Source organism: Tachyglossus aculeatus, chromosome 7 (genome assembly GCF_015852505.1).
Source record: "Tachyglossus aculeatus isolate mTacAcu1 chromosome 7, mTacAcu1.pri, whole genome shotgun sequence".
Taxonomy (NCBI): domain Eukaryota; kingdom Metazoa; phylum Chordata; class Mammalia; order Monotremata; family Tachyglossidae; genus Tachyglossus; species Tachyglossus aculeatus.
The window spans coordinates 9320182-9343888 of record NC_052072.1 but is presented as its reverse complement, the minus strand read 5'-3'; the positions used below and the strand labels follow the sequence as shown (position 1 = coordinate 9343888).

Genomic DNA, 23707 nt, shown 5'->3' with positions numbered 1-23707 from the left:
TCTCGATTTGTTGCCAAATCGTATTTTCCAAGCACTTAGTACACTGCTCTGCATACAGTAAGCACTCAATAAATATGATTGAATGAATGAATGAATGAATAGTGGTAACTATGGTGTGAGATTGTCGATCTCTTGCACTCTGAGCCCAAGAAAATACTGTCATGCATATATTTTTGGTTCCTTGGCTATTTGGGGGTGAACATTGTTCAGATACTAGGATTTGAGGGGGAAAACCTTTCCTACCACCAACAAGACATGCATTTGAGTTGGCCAAGCCATAGTCGTGAGGGTTTTCACTGAGCCATCCACACTCCCACCTGGTTCCCCTGTCCTAGGGGCTCTTATTGCATAATGGTTGGTAGAGAGAATGGGTTGCCGAATGCCCTGCAAGATAGTTGCAAGTGCTACATTTGCAAACTCTCTGAAAGCCAAAAGGTCTGCTATTAGAGACAACTTTGACTGGCAGTGGTTGTTATCAAAGAAAGAGGCTAGAGAGGAATGTAGGGATAGGAAGTAGAAAACCCAGGATGAAAAACTCACCTATTCTAGACTGTGAGCCCGTTGTTGGGTAGGGACTGTCTCTATATGTTGCTAACTTGTACTTCCCAAGCGCTTAGTACAGTGCTCTGCACACAGTAAGCGCTCAATGAATATGATTGAATGAATGAATGAATGAATGCTGCATTCTGGGAATGTTTGGTTCAAACCTTTTAAACCTCTCCCTTGGTCACTGACCCCAAAGAGCATGGCCAGCATTGCTGGTCCTTTTAAGGATGAGAAAATTTAGAATTCTCATCCCTGGTCCTGATCTACAAACTGTAGTGGTTTGCCTATATATTTCCAGTAGTACAATCTAATGAACCAATATTTATATTTTTATGGTAATTGCTAAATTTTTACTATGTGTCAAGCATTGTACTAAGTGCTGGGGTTGATACTAGATAATCTGGTTTGACACACGGGCCTCAGAGTCTAAGTAGGAAGGAGTACGATTTAGTCTCCATTTTACAGATTTGGAAACTGAGTTGCAGAGAAGTTAACTGACTTGCCCAAGGTCACACAGCAGACAAATGGAGGAGCTGGGCTTAGAACTCAGAACCTCAAGCTTCCAGGATGTTACTTTTTTTCCACTCAGCACTTGAACTAAGTATTTGGGAGAGTACAATTGAAGTAAAACACCCAATCCCTGTCTTTAAGGAGTTTACATTCGAATCTAATACAACAGAACCCCAGTACACAAGGAAATACAGTATTTGAATTCTGTCTCAAGTCATGCAGATTTTACTGTGGATGTTGAATCTGTTTCCCAGCAAAGGAGAGCCAGCCCGTTTGAGATTTTCCATTTACCCTCTTCTGCTGCCCGCGGTGTGAAATGGTTGAGTGCTTTTGAGAAAGGTCTGTTTCCATTAGTATGTCCTTGTGTTTGTGTAGGTTTGTCCTGCCTGGGCCTTTCTCTCTTTTCCCGCAGGGAAGCAGCGTGGCATAGTGGATAGAGCATGGGCCTGGGAATCAGAAGGTCATGGGTTCTAATTCCAACTCTGCCACTTGTCTGCTGTGTGATCTTGAGCAAGTTACTTCACTTCTCTGAGCCTCAGTTTTCTCATCTGTAAAATGGGGATTGAGACTGTGAGCCCAAAGTGGGACAGTGTCTGTGTCCAACCTAATTTGCTTGTGTCCAACCTGATTTGCTTGTATCCACCCCGGTGCCTAGTATATAATTGAATGAATGAATGAATGAATACAGTGCCTGCCGCATGGTGTTTAACGAATATCATAATTATTATTATTTTTATTTCTCTACCCCTCAGTGGCTATATATATCTCATGCTTTGTGTCTGTCTTTCTCTCAGGTGTACCTTTTTCTGTTTTTCTCTCTGAGGATTTCCCTTTGTTTTGGGATGTGTGCCTGACCTCTTTCAGTCTCTCTCGCTCTCTCCCTTCCTCCCTCCCTCTAGTTTTCTGTCTGTGTTTATCTAGTCCTCCTGGTCCTAACTTTCTTTCTCTCTCTTCCACTCTGTGAGTCTCACTGTCTGGCTGAGTGTGTCTCTCTTGATGATGATGATGATGATATTGGTATTTTTTAAGTACTTACTATGTGCCAGGCACAGGCACTGAGGTGGATACAAGCACATAGGGTTGGACACAGTCCCTGTCCCATGCTGGGTTCACAGTCTCAATTCCCATTTTACAGATGAGAAAACTGAGGCTCAGAGAAGTGAAATGAGTTGCCCAAGATCCACAGCAGGTAAGTGCAGAGCTAGAATTAGAACCCGTGAAATACTGATTCCCAGGCCGCTGCACTATCCACTATGTCATGCTGCTTCTCTGTTACTGCTCTTCTATTTCTCTCCTCCCACTTCCCCTATTTGCCTTTCTGTCTCTTTCTGACTCTCTGTCTCTTACTAACTCTGTCTCTTGCTGATTATCCGTACCTCTTTTTTTAATGGAATTTTTAAATGCTTACTATTTGCCAGGCACTCTACTAAGTGCTGGGGTAAGTACCTCCCAATCACGTTGGGCACAGTCCATGTCCCACTTGGGGCTCCCAGTCTTAATCCCTATTTTACAGATAAGGTCAGTATGGCACAGAGAAATTAAGTGGTTTGCTCGAGGTAACGCAGTAGACAAGTGGCAGAGCCAGAATTAGAACTCAGGTCCTTCTGGCTCCCAGGCCTGTGCTCTAACCATTAGGCCATGCTGCTTTTCTTTCTGACTCTTTTTCTGATACTCCCTGTCTTTGCGACTGTCTCTTTCTGATACTATATCTTTCTGACTCTGACTGGATCATTTTTCTAAAAGAAAGTTCAGTCCATGTCTCCTCAGTCCTCAAAAACGTCCACCTATCTCTACATTAAAAAAACTCCTTTATGTAGGCATTAAGGCACTCAATCAGCTCTCTCCCTCCTAATTTACCTCATATTTCTCCTATTAAAACCCAGCCCGCACTCTCTGCTCCTCTAACACCAACCTACTCAGTGTACCTCTAGCTCATCTATCTTTCCACTGACCCGTTTCTCACGTCCTCCCTCTGGCCTCAAACTCCCTCTTCCTTCCTATAAGACAGGTGATCACTCTCCCTTCCTTCAAAGCACATCTCTGACTAAGCTCTCATTTCCCCCATTTGCCCTCCATTCTGCATCACCTATGCACTTGGACTTGTTCCTCTTAAGCACACGATATTCCCCCCACCCTCAGCCCCACAGAACTTATGTACATATCCTTATTCTTTTTGAAAGCTTCTGAAAGGGAATATGTCTGCTAACTCTATTGTATCCTCACAAGTACTTAGTTCCATGCTCTGCATTTAGTAAGCGCTCAATAAATACTATTGATTGAGTAGTTTCCTACTCTAGGGTCTGAAATTTATTTTAATGTTTGTCTCTCTAGACTGTAAACTCCTTTAGAGCAGGGATTGTGTCTAGCAACTTTATTACAATGTACTCTCCTAAGGGTTTAAGAGTGCCTCTGTAGACAGTAAGCACTCAATAAATACCATTGATTGATTGCCTCTTTCTGCCTATCTCTGATTCTCTCTGTCTCTTACTGATTTCCTCTATCTCTTACTGATTATCCTTATCCCTTTCTGATTTGCCTCTTTCTGACTTTGTCTCTTTCTGATTCTCTCTGTCTCTTTTCCAGCTAGCTCTTTCTGACTTTGTCTCTGACTCTTTTTGTCTGACTCCTTCCCTTCCCCACAGCACCTGTATATATGTATATATGTTTGTACATATTTATTACTCTATTTATTTATTTATTTATTTTACTTGTACATATCTATTCTATTTATTTTATTTTGTTAGTATGTTTGGTTTTGTTCTCTGTCTCCCCCTTTTAGACTGTGAGCCCACTGTTGGGTAGGGACTGTCTCTATGTGTTGCCAACTTGTACTTCCCAAGCGCTTAGTACAGTGCTCTGAACACAGTAAGCACTCAATAAATACGATTGATTGATTGATTGATTGATTGACTGTTTCTTCCAGATACTCTCTGTCTCTTTCTGATTCTCTTATCTTCTTCTTCTTCTAACTCTCTCTCTCTCTCTCTCTCTCTCTCTTTCTCTCTCTCTCTCTCTCTCTCTCTCTCTCTCTCTCTCTCTCTCTCTCTCTCTCTCTCTCTCTCTCTCTCTCTCTCTCTCTCTGTCTCCCTCCCGTCAGCAATACTGCCAAGCTATCTCTGTCTGGCTTTCCCAGTCACCCTGTCTTCCTTTCTTCAGAATCCCCTTTCTACTCAAGCACCATGGCTTGTTTACTCTCTGGGGTCCCTAAGCAGGAAAGAGGGTTCTGGCCCCTCCAGCTTGTCCCATTTTGGGGCTGGGATTAAGAATCGTGGGGAACCATAAACTAACCCTTCCAGATCAGGTGAATGTAAACCAGAAAAAAGTACCTCTGCGTGTGTGACTTTGGCAAAAAAAATAATGTTGAACATCAACATAATGATGTAACACTATAATAATCTCTAATCTCCACATTTTATATCCCCATGATCTGTTCAACTATTCTGTGCCTCCTTAGCACTTACATACTCAGAACTCCTCAAAGCACTTATCTGTTTATCTTTACTTTCCATTAGCTCTTCCTAGCTAATTCATTTTAGCATCTGGCTCCTTGACTAGATGTTAAATTACTAGAGGGCAGGGATCAGGCATACTAATTCTATGAAACTCTCCCTAGTGTTTTGTGCAGTGCTTTGCACACAGTAACCTCTCAGTAAATGTGCCCGGCATATAGTAAATGCTTAACAAATATCATAATTACTATTATTGTTATTATAAATGTGATGGAAGATGATGCTATAATAAAGCAAATTGGCATTCTATGAAAAAGCATTCCTATCTCCACTTTACATTTCTGGTTGTCCAGATTCCTCATCCCTGGCAAAAATCTCATTGTCCACACACCAGATTTTTAACTGGACCATATGGAAAATGGTGTAGTACAATGAGATTAGCATGTTGGGCTTTTTAATGCATTTAGATCTTGTCAAGGATAAGACCTGAAAATGTGCTTTTAGTTCTAGGAACTACAGATGAAGATAGTTACAATAAGTAATGTTGTTTTATAGTGCATTAAAGATAAAATACATTTTTAACTGTTTGCAATTGTGAATATGCTTCGATACCATTTACTCAAGAAGTTTTTGAAGTTGAGCCTATCAAAATATATATATATTTAATAACGGTTCAAATGTTCTATTTGTGGTTATCTTTTGTATTCAAAGGTACATAGTTGGTGGTTAAATCAAGCAGATCTTAAATCTTTTAGTCCATTTAAATTCTGCATGTTTGGTGGCCACAGCATTATCCCTGGGGCACAGCCCTTTTGACTGTTATAAAGGAGGATAGCATTAGGGGAAGGACAATTCTTGGGATTCTTTTTTCATTAACTCTCCATCCAAAGCAACTTATAGTGAGACAGCCTATAGTTTTACAGAAATGTGTCTTTACATTAACAACATCCATTTCAGAGACATATTCCACTTGGAAACCAGGATGGCAAAATACATTCTGGGGACTCAAAACTGACATGGGGTAAAAATCCATAGGTGACTTTCAAACGACTTCCCTCTAGATTCTCGTAAACTCTTTGTAGACAGGGAACATGTCTACTAAATTTGGAATATTGTGCTCTCCCAAGGACTTAGTACAGTGTTCTGTACACATTAACTGTTCAATAATTGATAAATTGATTAATTCCAAATCTATTTTATTAATAATAGCAATAATAATAATAATAATTCTGATCATTGTTAAGTGCTAACTACGTGCCAGGCTCTGTAATAAGCACTGGGGGTAAGTACAAGATAATCAGGTTTGGCACAGTCCCTGTGCCGCATAAGGCTCACAGTCACGATCATACTTTTGGAGCAAGGATTAGCCCAACCTTGAAAGAACCAAGTTCTCCACTGTTTCAGCTCATTAGCAAAAATACCAGACAAGTTTTAACGCTGGGAGATTTTGTGGGCATTGTGGCAGACAGTGTGACAAACAGAAGAATTCAGCGAATACTGCAGATTTGAAAGTGCCGTGCATACATTACATTGGAAATATCTCTCAACCTGCTAAAGTGTGAAAGCAAGAGTACGAATTATGTCATTTGTTGATCAAACATAAGCTATTTTTTTTTTACTGAATACATTTTGTTATCTTAAATTTGGGGCCTGGAGCACAAGAGGTCTGTGCTTTCATGGGCAAGAACCATGCAAGGTTAAAACAGGTTTGACCTAAGCTGACAACGGAGTGCCCAAAAGAGAACCACCAGAGTAAAATGATCTTAAGGACTGAAATCCTCGATGGCTCCAGAAATCAAAACGAGAAAAAAAAGTCAGTTGTTAAAATGTCATGGAAGATACGATGAAAAGTCATATTGTTTTGTTGGTCTGTAAAGTTTTTTTCAGGAACCATGGTTGACAAAACTATTTGGTTTGGTAATTTTATTTTAGAAGATTTGTTGTGGTTCTGTTGGGCCAAAAATGTTCATAAAAGTTACCCATTTCTACTGACTTTCTTAAGGGGCAAACTAGACCCTTCAAAACTTGTAAAATTTATGGTAGTTTAAAAAAGAGCTAGAGAAAACAGACCATTCATTCATTCAATTCATTCAATCATATTTATTGAGTGCTTACTGTGTGCAGAGCACTGTACTAAGCACTTGGGAGGTATAAGTTGGAAACATATAGAGACGGTCCCTACCCAACAGTGGGCTCACAGTCTAGAAGGGGGGGACAGACAACAAAACAAAAGATATTAACAAAATAAAATAAATAGAATAAATATGTACAAGTAAAATAAATAGAGTAATAAATATGTACAAACATATATACATATATACAGGTGCTGTGGGGAGGGGAAGAAGGTAAGGTGGGGGGAGGGGGAGGGGGAGGTGGGGGAGAGGAAGGAGGGGGCTCAGTCTGGAAAGGCCTCCTGGAGGAGGTGAGCTCTCAGTAGGGCTTTGAAAGGAGGAAGAGAGCTAGCTTGGCGGATGTGTGGAGGGAGGGCATTCCAGGCCAGGGGGAGGACTTGGGCCGGGGGTCGATGTTGGAACAGGTGAGAACGAGGCACGGTGAGGAGGTTAGCGGCAGAGGAGTGGACGGTGTGGGCTGGGCTGGACAAGGAGAGAAGGGAGGTGAGGTAGGAGGGGGCGAGGTGATGGACAGCCTTGAAGCCAAGGGTGAGGAGTTTTTGCCTGATGCCTTGTTCTCTCCTTGAAGGCGGGGATAATGTCTACCAACACTATAACACTATTGTACTCTCCAAGCGCTTAGTACAGTGCTCTGCACACAGTAAGCACTCAATAAATACTACTGATTGATTTGATTTACATTTATATATATTGGATGAAAAATCAATGAAACCAATACAGAGTGGAGAAGACTGTTGGGTTCCAAGGGCAGCAGAAAAAGCCTTATGTCGACATTAATTTAAAATTGCCTGCATTTTGCCCGGATATATTAAGAGCGGTGTGATGGATGAAAATTGTGAAGTTATTCTTCCATTGGTAAGACACTGTTAGAGCACTGTGTGCAGTTTAATTTGTAGCAAAACTATTTGGAGTCCTGAGGAAAGTGCAAAAAATGATCACAGGGAGGAAAGATAGGTCATGCAGGGAAAGGACATCTTCGGTGTTGGGAATGCACAGAAAGAATTGACTTTGAGGGGCTCCAAAGTGAAGTGAAAGCAATGGCAGCACAGATGACTGACCCTTTCTTTCATAGCAAAGGGAGGACTCCGTTTTCCCTCTGCTTCCAAGGGTTTCTGGGAAATGTAGTCCTAGATATACTGTTGTGCTGATGCTTGGCTTCAAGTTCCTGAAAGATTTATTTGTGGACCCTAAACAGGCAACCAAGGGATGCTGTGGAATCTTCATTCCAGATTTATGATTCCAGCTAATAAATTGGAATAAAATACCCCTCCTGCTAGAATCCTGCATTAGTTAAATTTCACTGGCCTAACCCAAACAGGCCTAGTTTTACTTATGGAGCAGAGAGTGAGCAGGAAGACATAATTGTCTCTAGGAGTCCATCTAGCATCTACAGTTTGGGCAGCGCACTACATGACACAAGGAGGCCTCAACTGGACAAGCATTCTCCCCCCACCATCCCCTACTCTAGTCACCAAATCACCTATATCAATCCATCTTGTCAATAAACTGGCCAAGCCAAGGCCCTTGAGCCAGACCTGGCTCCATGCAGGTCTCCCTGGCATGATCTCTAGGTTGAGAATGAAAGAGGTAGTATTGGCATAGTCCCAGAGTTCTTAATTTAAATCATACTCTGCAAATATAAATTATTAAAAGCACTAGCAATGGCCGTAGTCTTGGTTCAGTGGTAGCCTAGAGTAAACTGTGTTCCAAGAGTCCAGTCCTTACCCACATATGGTGGATGAAATCTTCCAAGGTTAGTCAGAGAGATAGTGCCAGGGTTAATCCATGACCTCCCCAGTCTCACTACATGTCTTCCAGGCATCTTCTATGGAATCTGGATTGGTCTAATGCCCTTTCATGGTACATATAGGGGTCTTTCCAAATGCCAGTGAAAACAGAGAAATTCAATATATGGTGCTCTTCAGAAACTACCACAGTGTCATTAATGATCCAGAAGTCCATCAAAACACATTCACAGGGTACCAACATACTATCTTGCTTATTTTTCTCACCAGGTAAGCAGTTCATTTTAAGAGTAGAACTACTGATTCTGAGTTGATAAGGGTAGGCTCAAGCCTATGAACATCAATATGGAGTAGTCTGAGAATTTTAAAGAGAAGTTTTACCACCTTGTTATTACATACAATCTTGTCTAATAGCTAGATGGTACAACTTATATAATAATCATAATAATGATGGTATTTGTTAAGTGCTTACTATGTGCAAAGCACTGTTCTAAGTGCTGGGGGGATACAATGTGATCAAGTTGTCCCACATGGGGCTCACAGTCTTAATCCCCGTTTTACAGATGAGGGAACTGAGGCCCAGAGAAGTGAAGTGACTTGCCCAAAGTCACACAGCTGACAATTGGCACAGTTGGGATTTGAACCCATGACATCTGACTCCAAAGCCCGGGCTCTTTCCACTGAGCCACGCTGCTTCTCTATATAACATAACCATATAACCATAATGTATGGTTATATGCATCTATATGCATCTATAATAGTATGGACTATGTATATACATATATATCAAACTGAGACAACTCTATGTTTAATATACTTGGGAATTCCTTTGAGAGTTGTTGCTTTCCTCATTATTACAAAATTTCCTTCTAAGCCGTTTATTTCCAATAAAAAATATGAAAAGTGAAAAGTGATGGTAAAATGCAACAGTCACTGTGTAAAAGAGAAAATTTAAATGTAAATCCCTTCGGAGGGTGTTATGAACTTTGGGAAAGCTAATTCAGTTTACAGACCATGTGGACACAAATCATACACAAAAATAACCAATTTTTAAAAGTTGTATTTGATTCTTTTTTACATTCCTTTTCCTTTCCTATAGTTTAGTATAAGATATGAGGAAGGGAGAAATGAGGAGGGGGCTTCAAAATGACCAAAATGTCCATGGTGGGGTAGAATTTCAACTCCATTAATTTTCACTGTTATTTCGTTTTGCTAGTATTGCTAGAGCCTGGGTCAACACAATGCGAATGACAATTATCTGGCTCACTGGGTACTCCCACTATCGGTCTTTTGAAGATTAAAATCTGAGAGTCTGTCTCAAAAAATCACCATTTTTTTTTCCACACATAAAACATTCTCTTCCCAATAGTAAATGCTATTTCAGTTCAGTAACTCATCCCCGCTGGTTCCCACTCATCCTTATGTCCTTATCTTTGTTAGAGGGGCTTAGCCAGGCTCTACTATGTGCATTCAAAAAGAAATTCGAAGCAAAATAGATTTAAAAATTCAATGGATAAAACCCAGTAGTTCTCCCTTCCCAAATGACAAATAGCATTGAAAATAGCTAGAGAAGAATACAATTCTTCACCAAAAATTCTAGTACTATGCTCATAATGAATTCTACCAATAGTACTTGAAAAAGGCTATTCTGTTCTGTCATTTCCACCCATTTTTCATATCTATCAGGATCATTTCCTTAATAAATAAAGCCCAAAACAACACTTACCTGATAGTGCTTCAAACTGGAAGAAAATCAAGCAAGCTAAGATGCCTGACTTCATATTTGCCTGAAATGGATGCTGCCAAGCTTAGTCTGTATGTTTCAGAGCTGAAGAAGATTCATGTTTTCAGCTGTTTTGTACGTGGTAGAAAGGAAGTGGCTTATGCGGGGGTTGAGTAAAGTCATACTTCATAGCAAGCCAAAGGGTACGGTGATGAGTAAACAAAAGACATATACTTCGATCAATTATTGATAATGATGAATACTTGAAAAAAGCGTTCTTATCTCAGTTTAGATGCTACAGGCATCTTCCCTCATGAAACTTCTTTCGTTAGGAAAACCCACCTTATTCCCATTTGTGAATAATATGCATCTCTATTGAAAAGCATTTATTAATTCTCCTCACTATTGGTTTCAAAGCTCTCCATCACCTTGCCCCTTCTTACCTCACCTCTCTCTCTCTCATTCTTCATCCCAGCACATGCACTCTGCTTCTCTGGTGCTAACCTTCTCAGTGTGCCTCGATCTCGCCTGTCCCACCGTCAACCCCTGACCTATGTCCTACCTCTGTCCTGGAACGCCCTCCCTCCTCAAATCCACCAAACAATCACTCTTCCCCCTTCAAAGCCCACCTGAAGGCTCACCTCCTCCAAGAGGCCTTCCCAAACTAAGCCCCCCTTTCTTCAGCTTCCCCTCCCTTTCACATCAGCTCGACTCGCTCCCTCTGCTCTTCCCCCGTTCCACAGCACTTATGTATATATGTATATATCTATAATTTTATTTATTTATATTAATGCTTGTTTAATTGTTTTGATTAGTACACCTTGTACATATTTACTATTCTATTTATTTTATTTTGTCAATATGTTTTGTTTTGTTGTCTGTCTCCCCCTTCTAGACTGTGAGCCCGCTGTTGGGTAGGGACCGTCTCTATATGTTGCCAACTTGCACTTCCCAAGTGCTTAGTTCAGTGCTCTGCACACAGTAAGCGCTCAATAAATACAACTGAATGAATAAATGAATGAATTTGCATATAGCTATAATTCTTTTTCATTCACTCATTCATTCAATTGTATTTATTGAGCGCTTACTGTGTGCAGAGCACTGTACTAAGCACTTGGAAAGAACAATTCGGCAACAGAGACAATCCCTACCCAACAGTGGGCTCACGGTCTAGAAGGGGGGAGACAGACAACAAAACAAAACAAGTAGACAAACATCAATAGCATCAATATAATTAGATAGAATTATAGATATATACACATCATGAATAAAATAGAATAATAAATATGTACATATATTGATGCCCGTTTACTTATTTTGATGTCTGTCTCCCCCCTTCTAGACTGTAAGCCCGGTGTGGGCACGGATTGTCTCTCTTTATTGTTGAATTGTACTTTTCAAATGCTTAGTACAGTACTCTGCACACAGTAAGCGCTCAATAAATACGATTGAAGGGATGAATGAATTAAAAACTCATCCATACTAAGCTCTGGGGCAGATACAAGATAATCAATTTGGACACAGCTCCTAACTCACACGGGGTTCACAAAATCTAAAATGTAAGGAAAACCAGTATCTTATCCCATTTTTTCAAAGGAGGAGACTGCGGTCACGGAGGTTGTGACTTGCATGGCTTAGTGGATACGACATAGGCCTGAGAGTCAGAAGGACCTGAGTTCTAATCCTGGCTCTGCTACTTGTTGGCTGTGTGACCTTAAGCACGTCCCTTAACTTCTCTGTGCCCCAGTTACCTCATCTGCAAAATGGGGATTAACATAGTTCACTCTGCTGCCTGGATCATTTTTCTAAAGCATCCTTCTGCAGCTGTCTCTCCACCCTTCAAAAACCTCTAATAGTCACCCCTTAGTCTCCACATATGACAATAATAATAATAATGATGGTATTTACTAAGCGCTGATTATGTGTCAAGCATTGTTCTAAGCGCTGTGGGAGATCCAAGGTAATCAGGTTGTCCCACGTGGGGCTCCCAGTCATTTTACAGACGAGGTAACTGAGGCACAGAGAAGTTAAGTGACTTGCCCAAAGTCACACAGCTGATGAGTGATGAAGCCAGGATTAGAACCCAAGACCTCTGACTCCCAAACCCGTGTTCTTTCCACTGAGCCACACTGCTCCTAAGGTGTTCAATCAGCTCTCTCCCTCCTACCTAACCATTCTCTTCTCCTCTAATACCCCAATTCATCCTGTTCGTTCCTTCAAACCTAGCTCTAGTTAGAGTCTAGTCACTCTCCCTTTTCCCCTCCCTCTCTCTCCCTTTTCCTCTTCTTCCTCTCTCTTCTCCTCTCCCCCTCCTTCCTCTATGCTCTTTCTTTCTCTACCCCCTTCCTTTTCCTTCTGTCTCTCGCCTTTTCCCTCTCCCCTTCTTCCTTCCACAACCACCCTCCGGGCAGGCAGCAATCAGGACAAAGGTCGCCCTTTTTGAGCAAAGGCTCTCAGAGATCGGGATATGAAAAGAGAAAGTTCCAATTTGGGATAGATCCATCAGGACAGCCAGGATCTTTCCTTTTTAATGGCATCTGTTCAACTCTTACTATGTGCCCTTCCTCTGCACATCCGCCAAGCTAGCTCTCTTCCTCCCTTCAAAGCCCTACTGAGAGCTCACCTCCTCCAGGAGGCCTTCCCAGACTGAGCCCCCTCCTTCCTCTTCCCCATCCCCCCACCTTACCTCCTTCCCCTCCCCACAGCACCTGTATATGTGTATATACGTTTGTACGTATTTATTACTCTATTTATTTATTTTATTTGTACATATTTATTCTATTTATTTTATTTTGTTAATATGGTTTGTTTTGTTGTCTGTCTTCCCCCTTCTAGACTGTGAACTCGCTGTTGGGTAGGGACCGTCTCTATATGTTGCCAACTTCTACTTCCCAAGCGCTTAGTACAGTGCTCTGCACACAGTAAGCGCTCAATAAATACGATTGAATGAATGAATGAATGAATGCCAGGCAATATACTAAGCGTTGGGGAGATACAAGGTAATAAGGTTAAACTCAGTCCATGTCCCACGTGGAGCTCACAGTCTTACTCTCCATTTTACAGATGAGGTAATTGAGATATGGAGATGTTAAGTGACTTACCCAAGGTCACTCAGCAGACAAGTGGCAGAGCCAGGATTAGAACCTATTTTCTTCTGACTCTCAGACCATTACTCTATCCACTAGGCTATGCCTCTTCTTCTAATGTGGAAACAGCACAGGAGTGGGTATCAGTCATGGATCCGTCTTTTCAGCCTCAGTCTCGAGCAAAACTAGGATCTCGCCACTATTGTCTCAGCTCTGAAAATGGAAATCACATGCATACATAGGTATACTGCATATACACATATACACTGGAAGCAGCATGACCTAGTGGAAAGAACACCATTAATTCATTCATTCATTCAATTGTATTTATTGGGCACTTACTGTGTGCAGAGCACTGTACGTAGCACTTGGGAAGTACAAGTTGACACCAACCTGGGAGTCAGAGGATCGGGGTTCTAGTCCCAGCTCTGCCAATTGTCTCCTGTATGACCTTGGGAAAGTCACTTAATTTCTCTGTGCCTCAGTTACCTCATCTGTACAATGGGGATTAAGCCTATGAGCCTTATGTGGGACACGGACTGTAAGATGGGCAGGGAATGTGTCCGTTAATTGTGTTGTATTTTACTTTCCCAAGCACTGAGTACAGGGTTCTGTTCATAGTAAGCACTCAATAAATGCCACTGAATGATTGACTGATTGACTATGCCCAACCTGATTATCTTGTATCTACCCCAATGCTTAGTATAGTGCCTGGCACCGAGTAAGTGTTTAACAAACACCATAAAAGAACAAACAAACTAAAAAGAACTTGATTTCAGCTTGTATCTACCCCAGCACTTAGTACAGTGCTTGGGACAGAGTAAGTGTTCAACCAATACCCAAAAAAAAAATCCACACATATGTGCCCACCCAGTAAGAGTCATTTTTCAGAAATTATTTCAAGTTCACTCTTTCTCTTCATACTTTGGTAATTTCCTTTGGGTACCAAACGAACTCCAAAAATGCTAGGCATGTGAACATGAACAAATAAGCAAATTAGAGCTGAGGTTTTAAGTGGATTAGTTCCAACCTGAGGAAAAAAAAGATATTAAGTTGTGTCTATTGCAAATGGATTCAGTTCAAGAGGGGAGGAGGAAAAAGGAACTCGTGTTGGTTTTTATTTCATCCAAACCCTATTTTGCCTTTTCTCAGTAATCATCCTTCTCAGCTTGCAGAAGCCTCTGGCCAGCTCAGTTTACCCACGGTATAAAATGGTCCCAGAGTTGTTTCAAACCCAGCCTGGATTTAGACAAACTTGGCTTTGAACTTCTTCTCAGACCCTCCATTGTTAAACTGCTGGTGGTTTTGGATTTCAGAAATTTGAAATGTACAAATGGAAAATAAACCCATCATTTATTTTTTTTTTCCATTTGCTGTACAGGAAGGCTTTTTGGTTTGGTTTTTCTTTCCATGATTTAAGAGTTTTGATTTGTATATGCAGGTGCCCGAAGAGGGTGTTGCAGGAGGGAAAATTGGCTTCAGTAAGAACTGGGAGTGGAATTTTTATTAGTTCTTGCCTTGAGGGCACTTGAGTTCCACCACACTGTATGCACCTGTCTTTCACAGGTGAATATATCTTTGTTTCTTTTTTGTCCAGTGGTTTACAAATTATCGGTTATCGGGCATTTTTCTTTTTACCATAAAGTTTACCCCACCACCACCTAAAAGCTGAGATCTGGTACGGAGAAACACTATGGCATTTAGCTCATTAGCCCAGAGTTATTTAAACTTCCTGAACAATCACTCAGTGGTATTTATTGAGAACTTACTGTGTGCAGAGCACTGTACTAAAGTTCTCGGGAGAGTACGGTAGAGTTAGTAGACCCGTTCCTTGCCCAGAGTGAGCTTAGAGTATAGAGGAAGAGGACTGCCAAGGTGGGCCATTCTAAGATAAAAATAACTTGAAACCAGGATCACTAGCAAAGTCTTTTTTTTTTTTTAGTGAATGATACCAGGTTCAGCCCATTAGCAATAATATTTACTGAACACTACAGAGTACAAAGTAGTGGCTTAGAAACAGGATGTGCTTCACATGAAGTAAGCGCTCAGTAAATATCATTGATTGATTGATGAACTAACTGAAGAAAATTTAAGATTCAGGCGAACCCCTGCACCCTGCAGTAGATACAATCTGGAGCTACAGGCAATCATGCTTGCCGACCTACCCCAGGATTCATAAACGTAACTCTCAATGTTCTGTTGAAAGTTACACTACACTATAGGTAAACCAATTCCCTTCCAGCTCCCTCCTCCCAAAAGTCCACCCCTCCCTACCCTCTCTGTTCAGTCCATTCCATCCCCTACCTCCATGAGCTGGACTGTGCTCTGTGATAAAATGTTTTTATTCTTTTTTTAGTACTGCCTGCCCAATAAGACTCCGATATTTCGTTCCTGATCTGCTGCAGCTGAGAAGCGTCCATTTCTTCATCTTCCCCCTTTCCTTGCAGCGGGGCCTGATTCCTCAGAGGAGAACACAGATCAGGGTGTGGTTGCCTAACCCCCCAGGTGACAATTACTCATTTCTTTACATTTTTACATATCCACCTCTGCCTGCCTTTACACCAACCTGGCACCAGTGTTCTCCTGCCTTCACACCAACCCAGCCTGTTTTCTCCTAAACACTAGCCTCTTCACTTTCAAGGACCCAAGGACACAGTTCAACCATCTCCTCAGGGAATCCTCAGATTTGATTAAGTACTTATTGCTGTGGATTACCTCACCTACAAAATTTAAACTTCACTGACCCCAGCACACATGACCCCTCAATCCCCAGCCTCCAGTCAGCCCATCCCAGTCCTCTCCTCCCACCATACCTCCCCGCCTCCTCCAAATAACGTCTCCCCACCCCTTGCGCCACCCTTCTAGCCGACCCCATCCCCATCATCCGGTCCCAGAGCCCCCACTCATTCCCCCCACCCCACCCTGGCCCCAGTCAACTCACTTCCATCCAACCCTTCCTATACTTCATGCTGTTTCCTCCCCCAAAGCCCTTCCCCGATAGCCTCAACCAAGTGCGGCCTGTGGAACCCTCATGAATGAATGAATCATGAATGAGTAACCCTTCATTATCAACCTGTTCCTGACTCAATAACTCCTCCTCCTTGCCACCACTGAAACCTGGCACTTCTCAGACAACAGAGTCACCACTGCTGCTCTCTCCAGAGAGGGCTCGATGTTCACCCTCTCCCCCAGACTCACTGGGAAAGGAGGAGGTGTCTTCCTTCTCAGACCCCAATGCTGCTTTCACACCATTCTACCTCCCCCAACCCTTTTTTTCCCTACCTTCAAAGCTCATCTCATTCGGCTCTCCCACCCACTCCAAATTCCCACAGTGGTTGTCTAACACCCTCCAGGTCCCACCTCCAACTTTTTTTTAACCATTTTGTTCCTTTTTTCACATTCTTTCTCTATTTCTCCATATCTACATTGATCCCTGGAGTCTTCAATATCCACTTAGGTGTTCCTGATGCCCCTTCTGCTACCTGCTTTCTATCACTCTTCAACTCCATTGACCTCCTGCTCCACCCCGCCTCACCCACGCACCAACTTGGACACACGCTCGATCTCATCATCTCTAGCCACTTCACAATCTCTACTCTCACCATCTCTGAAATACCCTAATGAAATTCCCTTTTCCCCTGTGACCTGGCCACCTACTTAATTAAGAAAATTGACATTATCGGGTGTGATCTCCCTAAAATCTTCCCAGTCCCTTCCCGTTCCTGCTCCTTCTTCAACTCTCCCATCTTTCCCAACAGTCTCTGGAGGAGATCTCCTGCCTTCTCTCAAAATCCACCCCCTCCACCTGCACATCCAGTCCCATTCCTTCGTACCTTATCAAAACACTTACTCCCGCTCTTCTTCCCTCCCTAATTGTCATCTTCAATTGTGTTGTCTCTAATGGCTTCTTCCTCACTGCTTTCAAACATGCCCATGTATCTCCTATGCTAAAAAAGAAAAACTCCCTTGACCTCATGGCTCCCTCCAGTTATCGTCCCATCTCCCACCTACCATTCCTCTCCAAACTCCTTAAGTAAGTTATCTACACTGGCTGTCCTAGGTTTCTCTCTTCCAATTTTCTCCTTGCCCTTAGTAGTCAATCAGTCTGGTATTTATTGAGCGCTAACAATGTGAAGAGCACTATACTAGGCACTTGGGAGATTACAATATAATAATAGAACAGACACAGTCCCTGCCCACAATGAGCTTACAGTCTAGAGGGGAGACAGTCATTAACAGAAATAAATAAAATACAGATATGCATCCCCTCTCAGGGTCACACTTGGAGAGTTTCCAGTACTCTACCAGTCTCGACTACGGGAGGGAGAGTCAAGCAGAGGCATAACCATTCTATTCCTAGCTTGGGCAGTGGCTAGTGAGTGAAAGGCAACCTGCTACATGTCAAAACTCACCTGTGCTGGGCAGCGGCGGCATGGGAGAGAGTCGAGGGTGGAGATTCAAGTTTACTGCGCAGAAGGAGGCAATGGTAAACCACTACCATATTTTTACCAAGAAATCACTATGGATACACTTCCAGAACGATTGCAGATGGAGGTGGGACACTGAGAGAGATGTGTCCATGGCATCGTTATGCGTCGGAGACGACCCAACAGCACAAGACAAGACAGATATAAATGCTGTGGGGCTGGAATGGGGGTTGAATAAAGGGAGAGAGTCAGGGCAATGCCAAAGGGAGTTGAAGAAAGGAAAAAGACAGCTTAGTCAGGGAAGGCCTCTTGGAGGAAGATGTGTCTTCAATAAGACTTTGAAGAGGAGGAGAGTAATTGTCAGATATGAGGAGGGAGGGTGTTCCAGGCCAGAGGCAGGACACGGGCGAGACATAGCCTGCGAGATACAGTGAGAAGATTAGCATTAGAGGAGCAAAGTGTGCCCACTAGGAGAGTAGTGAGGTGAGGTAGGAGGGGACAAGGTGATTGAGTGCTTTAAAGCCAGTGGTGAGGACTTTCTGTTTGACGTGGAGGTGGATGGGCAAACACTGGAAGTTCTTGAGGAGTGGGGAAACATGCCAACTTATACTTCCCGAGTGCTTAGTACAGTGCTCTGCACACAGTAAGCACTCAATAAATACAATTGAATGAATGAGTGAATGCCTCTGCACACAGTAAGAACTCAATAAAAGCAATTGCCTGACTGACTAGCCGTCACTGCCCCTCTCCCTCTCTTCCCATTTTCTGCTTTACACTCCAGCTCCCCCAACAATTGTTGGGGCCATAAGGATGGAAACAGGGACATAGTGGAAGCCTTCACTCTAGATTCTGTGCTCCTCAAGGACAGGAATGTGTCTAATTACTCTAGTGTACTTTCCCAAGCTCTTAGAACAATGCACTACCCACGATAAGCACTCAAGAAATACCACTGATTGACTGACCGATTGATCAAAGAGCTGACAGTCTACTGGGGAAGATTGACACGAAAACCACTCACAAATGGTTTGTGGAGGAGAAAGAAACAACTTAATTGGCTAAGTAGATAAATAAGTAAATGTAAGTTGAGACTGTGTGTAAGTGCTAATGGCAGTTTTTTCTATCCTCCCCATTCCACCATTACATTGTAAACTCCTAAAGTGAGAAGTTTGTGTCTTGCCACTTCTGTGTTCTCCCAAGCGCTTACTTCAGTGCTTAGAATTCAGTAAGTGCTCAATAAATACCATAAATTGATAGATTGTAGGTGAATGAATGTAAATGCCAAGAGCAGCCGTTAGATTAACACAACCTGAGGAAGTGGAACTTAATAGGGAAAGCCTCCTGAGGAAGATGGGATTTATAAAGAGTTTGAAGATGGCGAATGCTGTGGCCTGACAGATTTGAATTAAGAAGGAATTCCAGGCTGAGGGGAAGGTGTGATCAGGGAAATGCAGAAGGGAGAGTGAAGAATGAGACGCAGTGAGAAGGATCAAAAGAATGGTTCTGGAACTCCTTTTACAATTACCAAGGCTAAATTTGAACATCCACTCCCCCAGCAAGTTTTAAATTTGTAAAATATCTATAATTGTTATTACCATTCAGACACTGCAATGTATTCACTTTTTCAGTAGCTAATTGTTGGTGAGCCATTTGGAGACAGCTACTTGTTTAAACTACTCTAAATTTGGGTTAGTGTCTAACCAGGACTTGCCCCCATCTGTCCTGGTGATTAAGATCGGAAACTGATAGAAATCACGCAACTCATAGGAAGCACTTTTGCTTAACATGCTAGGTATGCTTTGTGTTTTCTCTGTTATTTTGTAAGTTACTGACATCTACTGGTCTAATCATTAAATTAGCTTCTTTTTCAGAAGTGAAATGTACAACTTCCTTATTTACGCACCCTCTGTAGAAGGATGTGGATATTGCTAAAAATGGAAGTAACCAATATAAAAACTGAAAGAGATGATGTATTTCAACTCTTAGATTGAGAACCCCCCTCAAGGGACAGGGATTATGTCTAAATCCCACCTGTATACTCAATTTATTGCACGCTTACTGTGTGCCGAGAATTGTAATAATAATAATAATGGTATTTTTAAGCACTGTCAGGCACTGTGTTAAGTGCTGGGGCAGATACAAGCAAATCGGGTTGGACACAGTCCCTGTGCACACGTGGGTCCCACTGTCTCAATCCCCGTTTTACAGAGGAAGGAACTGAGGCACAGAGAGGTGAAGTAACTTGCCCAAGGTCACAAGCAGGCAAGTGGTGGAGCCGGTGGAATTAGAACCGTACAAAGTGCTTGGGAGAGAACATTAGAATAGAGTTGGTAGACACATTCCCTGCCTACAAGGAGCTTACAGTCTATGGTACTTTCTCCCAGACTTCAGGACAGTTTTCTGCAAACAATGTGCTTAATAAATACTATTACTACTATTGCTACTTTAAAAGTTGGGGTTACCAAGTCCCTTGTGATCCCTCAGGCAGTAGCTTTGGTGGTGGTAGTGGTGGTGGTAGTGATGATGATGATGACGATGATGATGGTCATGTTGATTATCATGATGTCTTACACTATGAGGCCATGTGGAACAGTGAGTGTGTCCAACTTGATTAACTTGGATTTACTCCAGTGCTTAGAATAGTACCTGATGCATAGTAAGCGCTTAACAAATGCCATGATAATAATAATAATAAAGATGATGACATTCAGGGTGATGGAGTTTCCCATTATGAACAATTGACAAATCTCAGTCCCGAATCTTGGGAGCTGCTGCTGCATTCACCACCCATGAAATGCAACTATTTTTCAGGATTCCCACTGGGCCCGTCCAAATCTCTGAACACTTTGGGTGCTTCTTGGTTCAGAGACCTTCCCCGTGGACAGCATACTCCCAGCAGGAGGAATTGGGACTAGAACCCAGGACTCTCGATTCCTAGATCTGTGCCTCTCCCACTAAACCAACAGCTTGTCTTGTCTTGTGCTGTTGAGTCATTTCAGATCCATAGCGACACCCCAGACACATCTCTCTCAGAAGGCTCCGCTCTCCACCTGCAATGATTCTCGTAGTGCATCCATAGAGGTTTCTTGGTAAAAATACAGAAGTGGTTTATCACTGCTTTCTTCCATGCAGTCAACTTGAGACTACACCCTCGACTCTCTCCCGTGTTCCTACTGCCCAGCATGGGTGAGTTCTGACTTGTAACAGATTGTCTTCCACTCGTTAGCTACTGGCCAAGCTAGGAATGGAATGGATAGGCCTCTGTGTGACTCTCCCTCCCATAGTCGAGACCGGTAGAGTACTGGAAACTCTCTAGGTGTGACCCTGAGAGGGGAAACGAAGAGCAGGGCCTGCTAAAATCCAAGAGAGAATATTTCTCCCCAAATTGAATTTGGGGGTGGGATGCTATCATCAACTGTATTTCTTGAACGCTTACTGTGTGCAGAGCACTGTACTAAGTGCTTGGGAGAGTACAATATAACAGAGTTGGTAGACACATTTCCTGCCAACAACGAGCTCACCAACTAGGGTTAAAATTACTGGCCACCCTAATTCAGCCTCACGCAAGGCAGAGATAATAATAAAAATAATAATTAAGAATTGTGGTATTCGTTAAGCACTTACTATATGCCAGGCACTGTACTAAGCGCTGGGGTGGATACAAGCAAATTGGGTTGCATAGTCCCTGTCCCATGTGGGGCTCACAGTCTCAATCCCCATTTTACAGACGAGGTAACTGTGCCGCAGAGAAGTGAAGTGACTTGCCCAATGCCACGCAGCAGACAAGTGACAGAAGTGGGATTCAAATTCAGGTCCTTCCGACTCCCAGCCTGTGCTCTATCCACTATGCCATGCTGCTTCCCACAAACAGGCAGCATAAACAATCAGGATTTAATTAATAATATACAGAGAGTCCACAACACAGAATAGTCAAAGAAAGGTTTCCAAGGTAACTAGTTAAAATTCTGAAGGTTTTGACACCTAATTATTCAACCATCCTGTCAGCCAGGTATGACTAGTTTGGCAAAGCTCTGAGATAATAATAATAATTGGGTGTTTGTTAAGCACTTATCATATGCCAAGCACTGTACAATATATAAGAAGATTGGACACAGTCATTCATTCATTAATTCAATCATATTTACTGAACACTTACTGTGTGCAGAGCACTGTACTAAGTGCTTGGGAAGTACAAATCGGCAACATATAGAGACGGTCCCTACAGTCCCTGTCCCCCATGGGGTTCACAGTCTAAGGGGCAGGCTGTTTTATCACCAATTTACAGATAAGCAAACAGACACAGAGAAGTTAAATGACTTGCCTAAAATCACACAGGAAGTGGTGGATCTAGGATTAGAACCCAGATCATCTGACTCTTAGGCCCACATTTCTTCTCCTAGGCTGTGTTTCTTTTCCAATTGTCCACTAGGTCAAATTGTTTCTTCTTTTTCTTCTGAGATTCTGAGTTTAGGATGAAATTATCCATAAATTATGCCCCTGCCCAGATTAATCGATTAACTCACAATACCCATCAATTTTATCCCAGGTGTATCTGAAAGAGAGAGAAACAGTTTAATAATTTACCACATGCAAATTCTTCCGGTTGGGTTCCATGCATTCATTCATTCAATCATATTTATTGAGCATTTACTGTGTGCAGAGCACTGTACTAAGCACTTGGAAAGTACAATACAGAAATAAAGAGAGAAAATCCCTGCCCACGATGGGCTTATATTCTAGAGGGGTGGGGGGGGGAGCAGACATCAATATAAGTAAACAGGCATCAATATAAATAAATAAAATTCTAGATATATACATATATACATAAGTTCTGTGGGGAGAGAGGGGAAGAGCAAAGGGAGTGAGTCAGAGTGATGCAGAAGGGAGTGGAGCTGAAGAAAAGTGGGGCTTAGTCAGGAAGGCCTTTTGGAGGAGGTGAGCCTACAGTAGGGCTTTGAAGGGGGAGGAAAGTGATTTTCTGGCAGATTTGAGGAGGGAGAGCGTTCCAGGCCAGAGATAGTATGTGGGCCAGCGGTCGGCTGTGAGACAGGAGAGATTGAGGCACAGTGAGAAGGTTAGCACAGAGGAGTGGAGTGCGTGGGCTGGGATGTAGAAGGAGAAAAGGGAGGTTGGGATGCAGGTGGGGTGGAAGGTGATGGAAAGCTTTAAAGCAAATAGTGAGGAGTTTTTGTTTGATACAGAGGTGGGTAGGCAACCCCGCTCTACCAACCCAAAAAGGGCTCAGCTCTTCCCAGTGCCCACCAATATTTAGCTCCATCTCAAGAGGTGGGTTGGCGGGGGGATTCCCCTCCCATTGGCTACTAACCAGTCTTTTCCAGAATATTCCAAGGAACCCCTGAGTGAGGGTGGGAAGGTCCAGCCCAAACCAATCTGATGACCTGGCAAAAACAGCCTGGGTAGCTTTAGTATTAAGCATCATTCATTCATTCAATTGCATCTATCGAGCGCTTAATGAATGCAGAGCACTGTACTAAGTCCTTGGGAAGTACAATTCGGCAACAGATAGAGACATCTTGAAACCTGGGTGACCTCAGTCTCTCTCTGGCCCTTCTCACTGAGTCCACCAAAGAATAGGAATGACTCTGAGATCAAAGGCCAACAGGCCTGGTTTGAATCCTACATCCAGGAGTAGGACTAAGGAAAAGAACCTTAAGTAAAAAATCTCATCCCCTAAGATCACACCTGAAGAGTTTCCAGTACTCTACCAGTCTCGGCTACGGGAGGGAGAGTCAGGCAGAGGCATACCCATTCCTTTCCTAGCTTGGGCAGTGTCTAGCAAATGGAAGACAATCTGCTACAAGTCAAAACTCACCCATGCTGGGCAGCAGCGGCAGAGAGAGTTGAGGCCGGAGACTCGAGTTGACTGCGCGGAAGAAGGCAATGGTAAACACTTCCGTATATTTACTAAGAAAACTCTATCGGATTCACTACCAGGAAGATTGCGGATGGAGTTGGGGTGTTCTGGGAGAGGTGCGTCCATTGAGTCGCCTTGGGGTGGTGATGATTTGGCAGCTTAAGGCAAGACAAAAAAAGCTCAAAGAACCAATCCCCCCACAAAGAAATCTTCAAAA

The 23707-nt window shown here is 42.7% G+C and overlaps 3 non-coding genes across 3 annotated transcripts; 2 read left to right on the top strand and 1 right to left on the bottom strand.

The window, feature by feature from the left end:
* The first annotated feature begins 17455 nt into the window (after positions 1-17455).
* On the top strand, positions 17456-17593 carry LOC119931187. Its single transcript, XR_005452044.1, has one exon. It is a non-coding gene; the product is annotated as a small nucleolar RNA SNORA7 (small nucleolar RNA).
* Positions 17594-20811: 3218 nt separating this feature from the next.
* LOC119931101 lies at positions 20812-20949 on the bottom strand. Its single transcript, XR_005451964.1, has one exon. It is a non-coding gene; the product is annotated as a small nucleolar RNA SNORA7 (small nucleolar RNA).
* A 2351-nt stretch (positions 20950-23300) lies between these two features.
* LOC119931161 lies at positions 23301-23438 on the top strand. Its single transcript, XR_005452018.1, has one exon. It is a non-coding gene; the product is annotated as a small nucleolar RNA SNORA7 (small nucleolar RNA).
* Positions 23439-23707: the final 269 nt, after the last annotated feature.